Source organism: Protopterus annectens, chromosome 5.part1 (assembly GCF_019279795.1).
Source record: "Protopterus annectens isolate FY-2018-M chromosome 5.part1, PAN1.0, whole genome shotgun sequence".
In the NCBI taxonomy this organism is placed as follows: domain Eukaryota; kingdom Metazoa; phylum Chordata; order Ceratodontiformes; family Protopteridae; genus Protopterus; species Protopterus annectens.
In genome coordinates this window covers 485,095,724-485,111,867 of record NC_056736.1, presented here as the reverse complement: position 1 = coordinate 485,111,867, position 16,144 = coordinate 485,095,724, and positions in this window count along the sequence as shown.

Here is a 16,144-nt window from a genome sequence, read left to right as displayed (position 1 = left end):
CTTAAAGCTGTAACTGAACTGGCCTACTAACAGGTTTGCTATATTGCCAGGCTCAGTGAATGTGGTGCCATTAATCAACAGTTCAGCACATTGCTCTGTGCTACACTTGAGGTTACTGACATAGCTGACGAAGGCCTTATGGTAATCTGGGAGTTATCCTAGCCTCAAATTTGATTTTGTTTGACCTATTTAGCCTTCTTAGTTGCCTATTTAGTTTTATGAGAGAGTCTTTATCTTCATGGGGATTACCATTCTTGTTTTTTTGTCATATTTCTTTTTGCCTTTTGTTGTATATATTGCTTAATCTCAGATGCCATTAGGACAGTTTGTTTTTGGGGCTAATTCTTGGCTTACTTATCATAGGCAGAACAACATGAGTAACTGATATGGATGTATTGAGTTTTTGAGAGCAATTCAATGTAAACTGATATGTTCTTGGGGTTTGGCGGGGCATTGAATTTTTTTTTTTCAATAATTTTTATTTTTATTTTTACATTAATAAATGTCACAGATAAAAACCATCTTACAACATGCCCGTATAAATATATATATATATATATATATATATATATATATATATATATATATATATATATATATATATATATATATATATATATATATACATGTTATACATTGATGTCAACTACCACAGGATATAGGCTGTACAATATATCTATTTACACTATGTACATAGATGCTTTCACTGTTAATTCCACAGTTATATAGACAGTATATACATTCATAATATCCAAGTTATTATTTAATATCTGAACTTGTATGTGTTATTTGGTTCCGTTATAGTGTATTTCTAAGTTGCTGTGTGATGAATTATGCTAATATATTAAAGGTTTGTTCCCAAATTTCTCTGGATTTCATGCTTTTGTTTCTTTTATCTATTGCTATTTTATGAGCTAAAAGGTGTTGTATAGCTACTTGTTTAAAACCCTCCCAAGAGATATTTATCGTATCTAGCCATTTAAAAGTTATATACAGTTTCATTAGTAGGAAAATTGTTAAAAGTGTATTTGCTGGTTTTCTTGGTATGTTGGGTGGGAGAATGTGTAATAGAGTGAATTCCCAAGTTAATGTTGATGTTTGATAACCCATTTTTTGTAATTGTACCTTGAGAGAGTTCCAGAGTTTATAGACACATTTACAGCTCCAAAATACATGGATTAAGTCAGCTATCTGGTCCTTACAGTGTGGGCAGAAAGGTGATTTTGATGTGTTAAATTTGTGTAGGATTGCAGGTGTAAAATAAGCATTATTACTGATCATGAGCTGAGTGTATGCTAACTTTTGAGGGTATAATCTTCAGTGTTAGATTGATTGCCTGGCTTATTTGCTGATCATCTATGGATGGTTTAATTTTTCTCCAGTAGTTAAAGAAGAGGAGGTCTTTCTGATATTTGATTTCATTTATCATTTTATATGAATTAGTAATAGTTTTCTTTGTTGTGATAATAGTTTTCCAAAACCTGCTAGAAGTTTCTATGTCACTATTGGTCATAGTAACATTTTGGAGGTAACTGGAACACAGTTCTTTAATTTGTCTTAGGATTATTATGTGTGATTTAAGGAGGTTTAAGTTGGGCCTCATTTCTTGTATTGAACAGTTAAGGTAGGGATAAATATCTTGGATTGTTTTATCTTTCAGTCTGGGAAAAGGGACTAAGTCCAGCATCGTATTGTTTATTTTTAAATTTGGGTTTTTATGAAGGTGTTGCATTATTGTCATGGCTTGCCTTAGGTTCAAGAATCGAAATAGTTTTTGCACTAAGTTGATAGAATGTTTTAAGGGCTCTATAATGTTATAAGTTTGTATTTCTTTCTGTTTGAGGAATGGACGTGCTTTGGGATTAAAACCTAGAGCTTTAATATATCTATAATAGATTGTCACCCAAAGAGGAGACCAATTTTCCATTGATGGGTTATGTTCAGCTATTCTTAATATTCTGTTAGTGTTAATGATCGAGTAGTACATTTTAAAATCTGGTAGATTTAGTCCTCCTTTGCTTTTGGGGAGTGTTAATTTTGGATAGGAGATTCTGTTTTTTTTGGGTTCCCATATAAATTTTGCTAGGAAGGTATGAATTTGTTTGAAGAATTTATTATGTATTGTTGTCTGTGATGTCATGAATATATACATTAGTCTAGGCAAAATGTTCATTTTGATTATTGATACTTTGGCCAAGAATGGTAGTTTTAGGTTGTTCCATCTTTTGCAGTCTTGCATTATATTTTGCCATTTAAGGTTTACATTGTGTTGGTAGAAGTCTTTGTTATTCTGGAAAAAGGTGATTCCCAGGTATTTAGTTTCTTCTTTTATTTTTATTGTGTTTAACAATGGTATTAATGAGATGAGTTTGGGTGTTTTTAGGGGGAAAATATTAGTTTTACTGAGGTTTAGTTTGTAGTTAGACATAGTCGAGAAACATTCAATTGCAGCTATTATTTTGTTTATATCTGAATTTGGTGTAGTGCAGTATATGTTCAGATCATCCACAAATGCAGTGAGGTATATTTTGAAGTTGTGTATTGATGGAGGATTGTGCTATGTATTTTGTTTAATGTATAGAAAGAGTGGTTCTAGGTATAGGTTAAACAGGAAGGGTGATAATGGGCATCCTTGTCTTGTTCCATTTTTTATTAGGATCCTATTTGACCAAGTTTTATTTATATATAGAGATGTGTATGGGTTGCTATAGAGAGTTTGGTTGATCTGAATGAAGTTATTGGGTATATTAAAGTAGGGTAGTGTTTGGAGTAAGAATTCTAGATTAACCCTATCAAATGCCTTGTGGGCATCCACTACCATTGTGTAGATGTTGATATTGTATCGGTTAGCGTAAGATATTAGTGCAGCTAATGTTAATGCATTGTCAATAGTCTGTCTAAGTGGCGTAAAACTGGATTGTTCTGGGGAGATGATTTTCTCCATCAGATTTTTCATTCTGTTTGCAAGTATAGATGTAAATATTTTAGTATCTATATTTAAGAGGGATATGGGTCTGTAGCTGCCGGGGGTTTTGGGGTCTGTGTGTTCTTTTAATATAAAGATGGTTTTAGAGGCATTAAAGTAGATATAATTTATTTTATAGTTTATTATGTAATTCAGTGTATAGTATAATATAGTAGTTTGGCTATCAAGGGGGAAAATGCTTTGTAAAATTCTGATGTGAGTCCATCCAGACCCTGAGCCTTATGCGCTTTTAAGTGATTGATTGTTGTAATAATTTCACTGATAGATATCGGTTCAGTTAGTTTTTTTTTGTTGGTCTAAATTGAGTTTAGGGAATTTTAGTTTTTGAAGGAAAAGAGTTCTATCTTCCTTTGAGGTTTGTAGTATTTGTGCTCCATATATTTGAGAGTATATTTGTTCAAATGTTTTAATAATGTCTTCATTTTTTTTGTGTAGTTTTTGCTCTGTAGTTTATTTCTGATATATTGGAGGCATTTTTGTGTTGGGAGATAATTCTGGCCAGAGCTCTAGATGGTATTTGAGCTTCTTCTGTGTAAGTGGCTAACATTCTGGATTCATAAAAAGATAGGTTCCTGGTTTCTAACATATATAGACCCTTTTGCAGTTTTAAAAGTTCTGCTTCTGTTTGGTTCTTAGGGTTATTTATTAGTTCTTTTTCAAGATGCTCTATTTTCCCCTTCAGTATATGCTCCTCTTTCAGTTGTATTTTTTTATAGTATGCTGCTTTTTTGATAAACAATCCCCTAATTTGTGCTTTGGTTGCAGCCCATTCTATGTCAGTTGGTACTTGGGAGTTAGTGATATTTGTAAGAGCTATTTTTAGTATTGCTTCTGTTTCTTTTATTACATTCATTTTGGAATGTAAATTAGGGTTTAATGACCAATTATGACCCCTATTCTCTAAATATATCTTTTTGTCCCAGTTAATGTTCAGTGTGATTTTGGAGTGATCTGAAAAGAACCTGGTATGTATAGCTATTGTTGGGTCCATTTAATGAATATGTCACAGATTAAGAAGAAGTCTATCCTTGACCACATTTTGTGGCATTGTGAATAGAATGTGAACTTCCCTGTTTTATCTGCACTGTTCCCATATTTAAAAGGGTAATATAGTCTGAAATCTTGTTTGAGTTCATTAAGGGCTAATGTGGCTTGTTTATTATGTAATTTGGTCAGATTAGATTTATCCTTTTCTGGGTTTTGATATGTGTTCCAGTCACCTCCAATCACTAGGTAGTGATCTTTAAATTGGTTTAAGGTTGGGTATAATGACATAAAAAAAGTGTTGTTGGTTATTACAAGGTGCGTAAACATTAAGTACCATTACAGGCTTTGGTAATGTAGGACTACTAAATGTTACGAAATACCATCTTCCTTCCTTGTCAGCTTTGGTTTTAAGTATTTTTTCCTTAAATTGGTTTTTAATTATTATGGCAGCCCCAGCACTGTTTGCTTTCCCCTCTGAAGCTATGATTTGACTTATCCATTTCTTTTTGCTAATTTCTGCCCATTGCTCTGCAGTCAAGTGCGTTTCTTGTATTAGTATGAGGTTGGCTGTGGTTTTTAATGTAAGGTGTAAGAATAGTTTTCTTTTCTTCCTGTTTTGGAGCCCTTTGACATTCCATGATTCTATTTCCCACATTTATTTATTAGGTGTATTCCTTAGATATGCCATGTATATTAGTTTTGTTTTGTTATCTTTGTATGTGTTACTGTGTGATAGTTTAGGAAAGCATCTATTTATCCCCGTCCCTACTCTGTGCCTAACCATTATATCCCTGGACCAGGAATAATCAGGGGGGGAGGATGAAGGTTCGTTATATGGTTTACCTTTACATCTAATCTTGGAATGTGTTTTCTTTTGAGATATAGATTTAACCCATAGTACCCCCCTTTGTTACTATAAACAATGTGGACAAAGCTGAACAAACTAGTTCCCTCAATAAACACTGCTACTTAATATCCCTAGCCTCTTCCAACATATTATTTATACAATTATGGTATTGCATTTAAGGTACAGCATGTATTGTTTTTGTCTTGTGACTAATTCTTTCTAATAGTATTTTTAAAACAGCATATTAATATACATTCCTCAGTAAATTATAGCAATATATGTACCATAGTAATATCGTTAAACATTCAGTCTTGTCATTTTTACATTTTTCTTTCATTTGACTTCTTTTTCCTCCCCTTTATTTATTCAGATTTTGGCCTTCTTTGGTGCCTGTAATGTTTTTCCACATCAATCTGTGTGGGTTATAAAATATATACTTGGCACCTATTTATCAGAGGTAGGAAGTATAGAGAGAGACAGAAAAAAAAAACAGCTTAGCCAAACAGTCCTTCTGCTATAGTTAACATATTAAGGCTATATTTACATTACCCCAAAATTGTTGGGTTATTTTACTATTTTCCTGAGATTACTTCTCTCCAGGATCTTTTAACACATTTATAGTATTTACATAAAACATTTAACAATTTTTCCCTTTTTTCCCAATATTAATCTATGAGCTAGCCTGTTTCTGACAGTTTATTTCTTGCCTATCATTTAAGGCTGGATTTTCATTCACCTACACAGTACTGGGTGTACTGTTTTAGTGAATGGTTCAGTTCAACAGTCCCTTATTTCTTCAAGGTTTTGCTTGCAGGTTGGTTGACATCTATGGTGCAGCTTTCTTCTTTTAGCTGGTGCAGATCAATTTTCATTTTTCAGGCAGTAAAATCTTTTGGAGCTTACTGAAATCCATTTTGTCTGACTGTTCTTAATGGAGACCTCAAAATCGTAGGGGGATTTTGCAGACCAATGTTGGAGGGGCATTGAATTAGACAAACCTTCACTTATTAAAAGGTCATTTGTCTTGGAATAATTCCTAACTGTTATTGGGTTTCCTGGGATATGGAGTTGGTTTTGATTTTGAAAGAGACTGTTTTAGGATCAGTGCTAATCTGGGAGGAAGAACCATTTTGGGGGGGCACAGCATTCTCCCATATTTGTCAGTACAAGGACCAGTACATTGGAGCTTCTAGTGAATGTATTCACTATTTGGTCAAGGGTGTTTGTATTTACAAAGTCCAAGAATCTCTAAGCTTGTAGATTTGAGGCCATGTATGATTCCCAATCTGTAGTGGGGTAATTAAAGTCTCCCATGAGTAGGGAGGGGTGACCCAAGAGTACTGTCTTAGTAAGTCATTTGCTCAGAGATGAATAATAAGCAATGGATGAGGGGTGAATTAAATCATTACTTTTGACTTACTTCTAATTCTTAGATGAAACAGCATAACTAATACACGCTCCAAAGGCATAAAATCCCATTGCATAAACAGTAATACCCTCTAATATAATAGACTTCTTACCTAACACATTTCTCAAATTGGGAACAGACTGCCTCTGCAAATCAAGATGAATTCCTCACTGAAAATCTTTAAAGAAAATCTTGATGACTGGATAGATAACTATACATTCATGCCTGGCAGGGGAAACCAGTCTGTCCTTATCATTACATGGGTGTTGTGTCTAAACTTTTTAATGTTTGTCCACTCTTAAGTTTGTTAGTTCATTTATTAATTGAGTTATGTATGTATGCATGTATGTATTTATTAATGATTGTTAAATATAGAATACAACGCCCCATTTGGTATGTACCTCTCAAAGTACATCTGCAACAACTGGAAAGGCCTCAGAAATACCTCACTAAAAGAATCACAGGCCTAAAGCAGATGCCCTACGCTGACCGCCTTAAAAAACTCCAGCTATACTCTGTCGCATATCGTCTACTCAGAGGCGATCTCTGCTTAACATACAAGGCCATGTCAAACCCAGAGCTGTTGGACATGCTACACTTAAAGAAATCCCAATCCCTCAGAGCTACACACTCCAGGGATCTAAACCTTGTCATCACAATAAACAAAACATGCTGGAGGGATAGGTTCCTGACCCAGAGACTCCCCAGACTCTGGAATAGATTGCCCATATATGTCAAGCAGAGTGCCTCTTTGGACCTCTTCAAGAGGAACCTTGACGATTGGATGGGAGAAAGGAAATTCACCCCAGGGATCACGTCAGTCGCCCTGCTAGACAGGGGTCCAGGAAAGTAAATAATCTGGGAAGAAATAGCCAGGGAATTGTTATGGCTAGGCTTGTATAGGCCCTAGGGCTGATAGCCTAGTACCAACCTATGAACCTATGAACCTATGAAATAGTTTAGTGGGCTAATCCAATCATTCTCTGAACATGTACATTTTTTCTGTTATTCTTCTGTGTGTTATCCTATAAACTTTTATCTATTATTCCTTTGTGTGTGTTCATTTCAAGGGTTGTATATTTAATTGTTCTTTTTCTATTCTCTTGCCTGATTTTTGTATTTTCAAAGGAGTAAACATATTAACCTAGTTTGATTGTTATTTACCTTTATTAAGTTTCCTGGTTCTGCTATGCTGTCTAGAATGGAAATGCTTCACAAAACTTCCTCACCTTTCTGGAGCACAGCAGAGCTGAATGCACAAGGTCGTGTCAGAACCTCTTCTGTATCATTTAAGAAAATGTAACATGTTGTATACTGCCTACGAATCACAGTAGCTCCAGTGACATATTAACACAGCATGCAGAATGCTTGTCCACATCATTTCACTACGTCTAAGAATCCTTGGGGGGGGGGGCACGCATAAAGATGATCGTGGTTCTAAACAAGTGAGCTTAACAGCTTTCACCACATAAATGTCAATCCCAGTCCAGGATCATCTAGTGTCTGACTGCCTTTGATGCAGGCTTTTGCTGTAGCCAATCAGCTAGATCGATATACTTTACAATTTTAGTTAAATAATACAGGGCTTTGATAAAGTAAACTTCCTTTGAATATTATCTAAGTGTCCAGTCCAATGACTTTGTTGTTTTCATCCATTCTTTTCCCATTCATTCCAGTGGCTGGAGCAAGAGACATGCAACCTAAAGATAGCTGACAATCCCATTTTGTTGCTATTTGGGGAATTTCATTAGCACATCATTTCTCCCATTGTTAGAACTGGGTGATGTGGAGCTGACCAGTTTAACACACAAGTGGGCAGCCTACCACCCCCCACAGAAGCATACCTCCTCCCAACCAGCAGCTCAATAAGCTTCATTATGATAATTCAGCTGCAGTGGGCATACTTCCTCATGCTTTCTCAGTTTAACAGTTATGTGCATGCAGACAAGCAGTGAATGCCCACAGTGGGGAAGGTGGGGGTCAGAGGGGAACCATATCCGCAGGTAAAAGCTATTATATGCCTTGTCTGGCATGATTGTCTGGTGCCAGAGGGGTATAACTGTTACAACAACACTCATTTATGAAGCCTTAAGGATATAGAAGCTTAATAACTGAATGCTGATACATGAGCTGTGCTTGTTGTTAAGCTCAGTGCATGCAAGAAATTCTATAACAAAGAACTTGTTACGGCTGTAGCAAGCATCTTTATACAATTACCAAAGTTAAGAAGACTTCTTTATCAACTCGTTTTTTTTTTCATTTTTCTCCTCTTTGTGTTGATGAGGTGCTAGTTTAGGGAACAGCCAGGGTAACAATGAGCAAGCTACTGCTGGCTTAATGATTCTCTGCCACAGAGCTGGCAAGGAAAGAAATTTCTAGAAGTGAACTTCATCATAGCTCTCAGTCTCTTGGCTTAAGAAATTTGGACAAAATCAAAAATAATGGGGGATAAATTACCAAAAATAGGATCAAATTTTAAATATTGATGTTATGAACTTATAAAGTTGCTAGAATAAAAGTTTTTGTGTTGGCATACATTTTCTGAAGAATATGAAATCTGAAACTTAAATGACTTTCATTTTATAATGACTGCAGCCATCAATGATTAGCCAGAGAACCAGAAATTTTATGAGGAGCAAACCAAAAATATGAGCCAAAAATCTGGGTATTCTGAGATAATCTGGAGAGTTGACAGGTATGAACTTCATTATTCGGAGCAAGCTGAATCCAAACTGCTCTTGTCATCACTGCAAATTACCGTAAAGTTGTGGAATTCTATAACCTTTATCATGTGGAGCAGATTTAAATTATGAAGTGGAACCAGAACTTCAAAAAGGCAGGCTGCGTAAATCACACAATATATTACACATGTATTGTTTAACAGAAGAAGTACTTGGAAAAGACTGATCCAAAAGCAAACTATCAGCTGAAGGTTCAAATAGAGCTGACATTTTACCAGCTGTAGACTGTCACATGAATCTCATCAAAGTGAATTTTGAGTACTCAGTCCTGTAAAACCAGCAGGATTTTGGGAACCAAAAGTTATTTCAAAGACCATTGAGGTTCTTTTTTCATTAAACTTTCCTGTCTCCTGACATATAGTATTAGGGAATTATTCTGAGCTGTTTCAGATCATTTTCTTTCTATCTATGCAAAAAAAATATTTTTCCTTCATACAGTATGGCAAACAGAAGAGGATTAGCTGCCATGAAAGAAGTAGAAAAAAAATAAGATTTGTTGTCATGAATGAAGCAAAGCAAACATGTAAGTGACTTACATGTGAGATTATTTTATAGCTGACAGTAATGCAGAAATACAGATAAAGATACAATTAGAGTTTTAAATATATGGGCATTGTGTAGCAGTATATAATGATACACAAGAAATGTTACTCAAGTAGTCATGACTGTTTTGGGTGAAAATAAAATAATATTAACACTAAACCATATCTTATTGTGTGTGTGTGTGTGTGTGTGTGTGTGTGTGTGTGTGTGTGTGTGTGTGTGTGTGTGTGTGTGTGTGTGTGTGTGTGTGTGTTTGTGTGGGGGGTATGCATATGTTTGTATGAATGTCAGTGGTGGTACTGATGCTACAGGCACTTCAGGACAGTTTTGAAATTAATTTCCCAGAGTAAATATTAAATACTTACACTGTACGATGCTGATGTCTTCTAACTTTTCTTAGACAAAATTATCTTAGCGTGATAATCAAATTAATTTTTTGATAATTAATATCAATTTAATTAGTGCCAATTCTAACCAAGATAAATAAAAGAGATATCTGTCATTTCTAGGCTCTCACTAATTTGTTGGAATAACAAAAGATGAGAATGGTATAGGGCCTAATAGAATATACTGATGGATGCCATGGCACATGCTTAACAATGCTTCATGAGTCAAGCCTGAAGTGAAGTGTAGGAATTGTTGATAAAACTAAATTATTGATAAAACTAAATTATTGACAAAACTAAATTATTGATAAAACTATTTTACAGAAGCATCAGGCTTCTGAGGTTAAAGTGAAATGGAGTACCTCTCAAACAGCAGAATGTCACTGTTACAATGCAGCTGATACAGATAATTAATTGTTACTCGTTATTCCTTATATGGGCTGGTATATTTTTATTGATGATATGCCATGGAAGGAATCAAAGTTCTTCAAATGTCAGAAAAGAAGGTTGGATAATTAAAGTTTTCAAACCAGTCCACAATAAACATGGAATGGAAGCATGAGCTGAACGTCTGCAGATGAAATGAAAAACTTTAATATGAAGAATCCATACAATTAAATTATTACTTTCCTCTAACATGATCTTTCCAGTTAATACAAGACTTCATCAGACTTCTTTGTTTGTTTGCTATAAACCCGTTTAAAAACATGCATGGTCAATCATGCGATACCACATACATGCTCTGTTGCCTTTTTAAAACACATTTATAGTTAAATGCTAGTGTTAAAACATTTGCCCCCCACAAGCTTCAAGCAGTATTTGCCAGTTATATCCCTATAATTCAAATTATCCTCCTTTTTGTTTTAGTATAAATTATACTCGCCCGCACTGTTTGTTGTCTTGTACAGTTAATGTGCATACATAAAGTGGCCTGTATGAAGGATCATTTGGCTTCAAAGTCTATCTGTAGTATCATTTATTCTCCCATGTAAATTTTTGTTTAGATGTTTTATTCATTCTTCATTCATACCAGAATCTTTTGCATGCATTTTCTTGTTTTCTCCTTCAAGTTGTTTTCATGTGTTCATCATTGCTCTGCCATATATTATCATGAAGAAGATTCCTTCAGCTAGCACACACACAAAGCTTGGAATGATCTCAGCCCATAGTTGGTAAGAAGATATCTCTCAGATAATCAGCAGACCTGATGACTGAACATTGAGTGGATATATGTCAAAGAGAAAAAAGTATGAAAGATTATTTTTGTATTCACAGAATGTTTCTTCATGCAGTAGATAAGTGATAAAAAGTATGTATGTATATGTAATTACTTGATAAATATATTTAATCAGAATACTTTACTTCTTGAAATGTATTGATTTTACTCAGCCAAATGCACATGTTCAGCAGGTGTCTATATTTAAATTATCAAATAGCATATTCGGCACATAATAATTTAAAAACTAGGTCAGTTGGGACTCCAAATCACTGTTAAATAAAATAATTATTACATATATCATAAGTATGACAGCTGTAATCCACTGTAGAAATATTTCTTGGCACAAGCAAATTGTATAAATATTATGGATAAAAGACACATATGCTTGTTTTTCTCTATGGATTTACTTTGACACTGGCCAGGAATCTTTACATACTGATCATTCTGTAACACAATATAATGTATAATCTGCTGTTTGAATGGTCTTCACAAAGTAATGCAATGTTTCTTACCACATCTATCTTACCTCAACCTGAAAGATGACTCTGTGAAAGCAATGTTGGTTTACTTCTGCTGCACACAATCCTATGCCCTACAGGATTTAACACTTCAAAAAAAGTGCTCAGAATCACCATATAAATGCCAGCTTTCATCATGCTAATGCACTCACCCCATCCCGATTTTTGTGTGGAAAATATCACACACTTATTTAAGAAATGCATGCCAAATGTTTTAAGTGTCACACATTTATTTAATGTTTTGCTCACATATATATAATGTTCAGAAATCACATATATTCAAGGATGCTCTTAAAAGACAGAAAAATACTCAAGAGGCATAAGTCACTTATGTGTCCCATGGTGATTTTTGTCACAGACAGTATCCAGTTAAAAATGATGGATACCATGTCTGTTCAGAACAGGGTGGTTATAGGCCTAATGTCTTCTTTTGTAATTGTTTTGTGTCAGGTATACAACTTCTAAGTCTCTTGCTGTAACTGTGTCTGAGTCCTAGCTTTGTTTTGTCTATGCATGGAGGAGATTTTGTACTCCTTTTAATGAACTACTTACAATGCACCCCTGCCAACTTCCCTTGCAGTTTATATGCTGTTTTTGATTATGCTACTTATGTACAAGAGGGTTTTAATTTTCTGAAGAAGGAATATCATATAATGCTTCAGCAGTCTCCCACTTACATATTTCAAGCAGGTCCTTTTTTACTGCTACAAAACTATTGTTTAAAGAATCATCGCTGTTTTTTTATTTGCTGCCTAAGAGAACTCAGAATATAAGTAAGTATATTTCTTAATTATATCAGATACAGTTGGCACATAGCATTATTTCCTCACAGTAAGAGGTTCTCTGGTTCAATTCTCAGGTGGGGTGCCTAGTGTGCAGAGTCTGCATGTGTTCATGTGCATTTCCTCCAGGAGCTCTATTTATTTCTTATATTAAAGACATGTAGTACATGGATTAAACACGCTACACTGGCCTTAGGTGTTAGTGTGCATGTGAGTACAAGATATGGAAGAACAACAGTGGCAGGGATAGCCACCTGGCACTCAGAAATTTGACTCTAGATTATTGTTACTGTTGAAGTGACACCCTGATCCCATATGCAGAAATAGGAAAAGGGGCTGTGGATGTATATGCATTTTTCATTTATATCAGATTGATACACTCAGCATTATAAAACTAATGAGAATTAGATAAAATGAGATTTATTCTCTGACTCCAACTTGCTGATGTTCACTTGTTAAGCCCATAATCTATTACAGTTTTTATGCCCAGGGTTCAGAGGTTGGCCCCTTTGATTAAATTGAAAATGCATAACATGTTTGCTTTCCCAACTGTGGTGTATTTTTAAAAGGAAGTTTATTACACCTTTCCTGTAACCATGACATGTTATCATCTGGTAGAAGACACCAGATAGTATGCTGAATGCTCCATGAAAAACATTAACATTTATCTAAGGAGTTTATTGCTACCTCAGGTTCTGATAATAACTTACTTTCTAAAGATAGCTTAAGAGAGCATGAACATTTCTTTAATAAAAAATAAATAAAAATAATGGGCAGGATTCACGAAGCCTCCGTGTAAGAGTTATAACTCATACACGGAGGCTGCAGTTAAACGGAGTGATGTCAGCATGCTCTGCATATTAATGAGAGCATGCTGAATCACAAAGAAGGCCAACACGGTCCATGTAAGACAGTAGGGGGCGTGTCCATAGTCCGAGCCCTGTAAGCGGACACGCCCCCAGAAGAGGAAAAGTACCCAAAGGAAACACCCACAACAGAGTCCACAGAAATGTGAATAAACAGAACACAACACATGCCCCCACAGACTATGAACATAAAATAAATATAAATGAACAAGTTATAAGTTTTTTTTTTAAATTGTAAAGATGTTTAACAGTGAGTGCGCTCGTTTGCGCGGGCGTGCCCGTAGCGCAGCTACAGTTAGCAGTCAGTGGGAAAGCATATAAAAACTAAATATGCAAAATAAACCAGGAAGCAATAGCGTAGCGGTAGAGATGCTGGCTGCAGAGCAGGCATCCATGGTTCGAGCCCCCACAGCACCAATTTTTTTTTTTTTGCAAAATAAGCAGGAAACAAGTCCCTGACAAATATGTAGACATAAAACCACAACTTATGTAAAATGTAATGAAATAGCCCATTTATATTGAAGAAATGTGAGGTAACAAAAGAATAAAAAATGCCAGATGTGCCCATAGATGAGCTACAGTTTAACAGGCTGAGTGCATCTGCCCGTAGAAGAGCAGTGGTTTAACTGGTGCAAAATGAGTGCCCGTAGCTGAGCAGTGGTTTAACACGCTATATCTATGTGCCCCTAACTGAGCTGAGCGTAATATGCGTGCCGATAGCCAAATGAGGCTTAAAGCAGTGTAACCCATTTGTGCGAAGCTGCGCACCGCGCAAACAAGCTAACCGACGGGCAACATTGAGCAAGCCATATCAAAACTGCCTTTACACAGACACACCCCTCAGCATGTCTAGACAGCCATGAAAAATAAAAAGTAGTGGCCAGGTTCGAACCCAGGATACTATACACCATAGTCAAGGTACAGAACCACCAAGCCATGACAGCAGTACCTAGAAATGCAATAATAGCTAATATATAGGAATGAATACAAACTACAGCATGACAATGCAGGTTTACTGAAGTTGATACAATTCCAAAATGTCCAATCACAGATATGTGCGGGAAAAACTGACTATATAAGCCCCATAGGTGGGAATACACAGCATAAAAGATTGTAGAACAGACCTGCAAGCAGAATGTCAGGATTAGGAGAGGGTAGTCGCTTTCGAGCACAGAGGTGGGGTGTTGAGGAGTCCAGGTACATGGCCTGGCTCCTAGTCCACAATCATGAGGCCCAACTCATGCAGGGCCAGGTCCTCTGGGGAGCATACAGGGCTGAGGCGTGGGACCGGTTGGCTCATGATCTCACCAGTGCCACAGGGATTCCAAGGACTGGTTCAACAGGTCCGTCACCACCATGCAGACCTGAAGAGACGCAAGCAGGACCAACTGAACCTTTGGATCCAGGAGGCCCGGCAAACACCCAACGCCCCACTACTGAGTAAGTAACATTTAATTATGTATGTAAAAAATTAAACTAGCTGATATTATGGAGCTGTGTATTCCAATATTACTTCATTTATATTACAGCTGCAGGTGTCCGTTCTGCGAACCACAGAGCCTATGGCGATAGGCTGGTGCGGTTGTGCCACCAGGCAGGTCAGTAATCCACTACCAGTAACTGTAAAGAAATATAAAAGTATGACAGTCAGCAAAAGAGTGCAGTGTAGTCAGTAAGGAATAAAATCTACAAGTAACAGTGTGAAAGTGTATGCAAGTATTGCTTGATTACAAGAGTTTTCAGCCTGTAAGTGTAACCTAAACATGAAACTGTCCGACATATATTCTGAAATAAAAATGCCCTGCTTGTAAGAAAATAGTACACAACCTGCAGCAGGCTGAAAAGTATATCTGCAGAAGATGATGAAATCACATGTGTGAAATATATCCCTGTGGAAATACTGAAATATGACAGAAGTGAGACTGCTGGAAAGGATTGTAATAACTACTGTTAAAACATGTCAATAAAGCCTAGAAGTACCATCCTGAATAGTAAAATGAAAGCAAGTGAGAGAGTGTGAGAAAGTGTCATGAATCCAGCAATACAGTAGTAATAACCCCTGAATAAAGTATACTGCAGTCAAGACAGAATGAAATGAATGTGAGATTCAAAACCAAACAGCGAAATATGTTCAAAGTGTTGCTGCATGTGGAATGTGTATCCCAAAATCTGGATATGTTGCTCTCAGTCTGAAATACACAGATAGGATGATTGTCTGATATACCAAACATCCACACTTGTCTACAGCTATATAAAGCAAAAGTAGCAAGATGATGTAGCTGAACAAAGCTAGATATGAATGTGTATGAAGAACACTAAAATGTATATTGATGTTGCAGTAACAGTCCTATCAGCAAGGTGAAATAGTTATCATATAGGAAACTGTAGTTAGAACAGTAGTGTGTACATAACTGTAGCTATTAGAAATGTACAGCATATGTATTGTTATTTGAAGGTGTTAATATTACTTTCTTTACCCCACCCTATAACCACATATAACCCATTCCACGTGAAAATGGTATGTGCAATCACAATTAACACCCCTGGAAGTTTGTCCTGTTGGGTCATATATATTTGCATGTCTGTTGATGCATCTGCCCTGTTCATACATCCACACCTGATGGCCCGTTGCCATCAATTAACCCTGCATGTTGTTGGACTGTGTATTTCTGTTCAAATTATGCATGTGTTATGCACGCTGTTCAATGGTGTGAATATCTGGGTGCTTGGTTAATGGGAATACTAATGCATGCTGTTACAACTAATTGTGAATGGTGTTATATGTCACTAACCCAAACTGTCATGACATAATGCAAAACATAAGACGACAGGGAAGGCGGGTTCCAGTGGACCCACCCCTC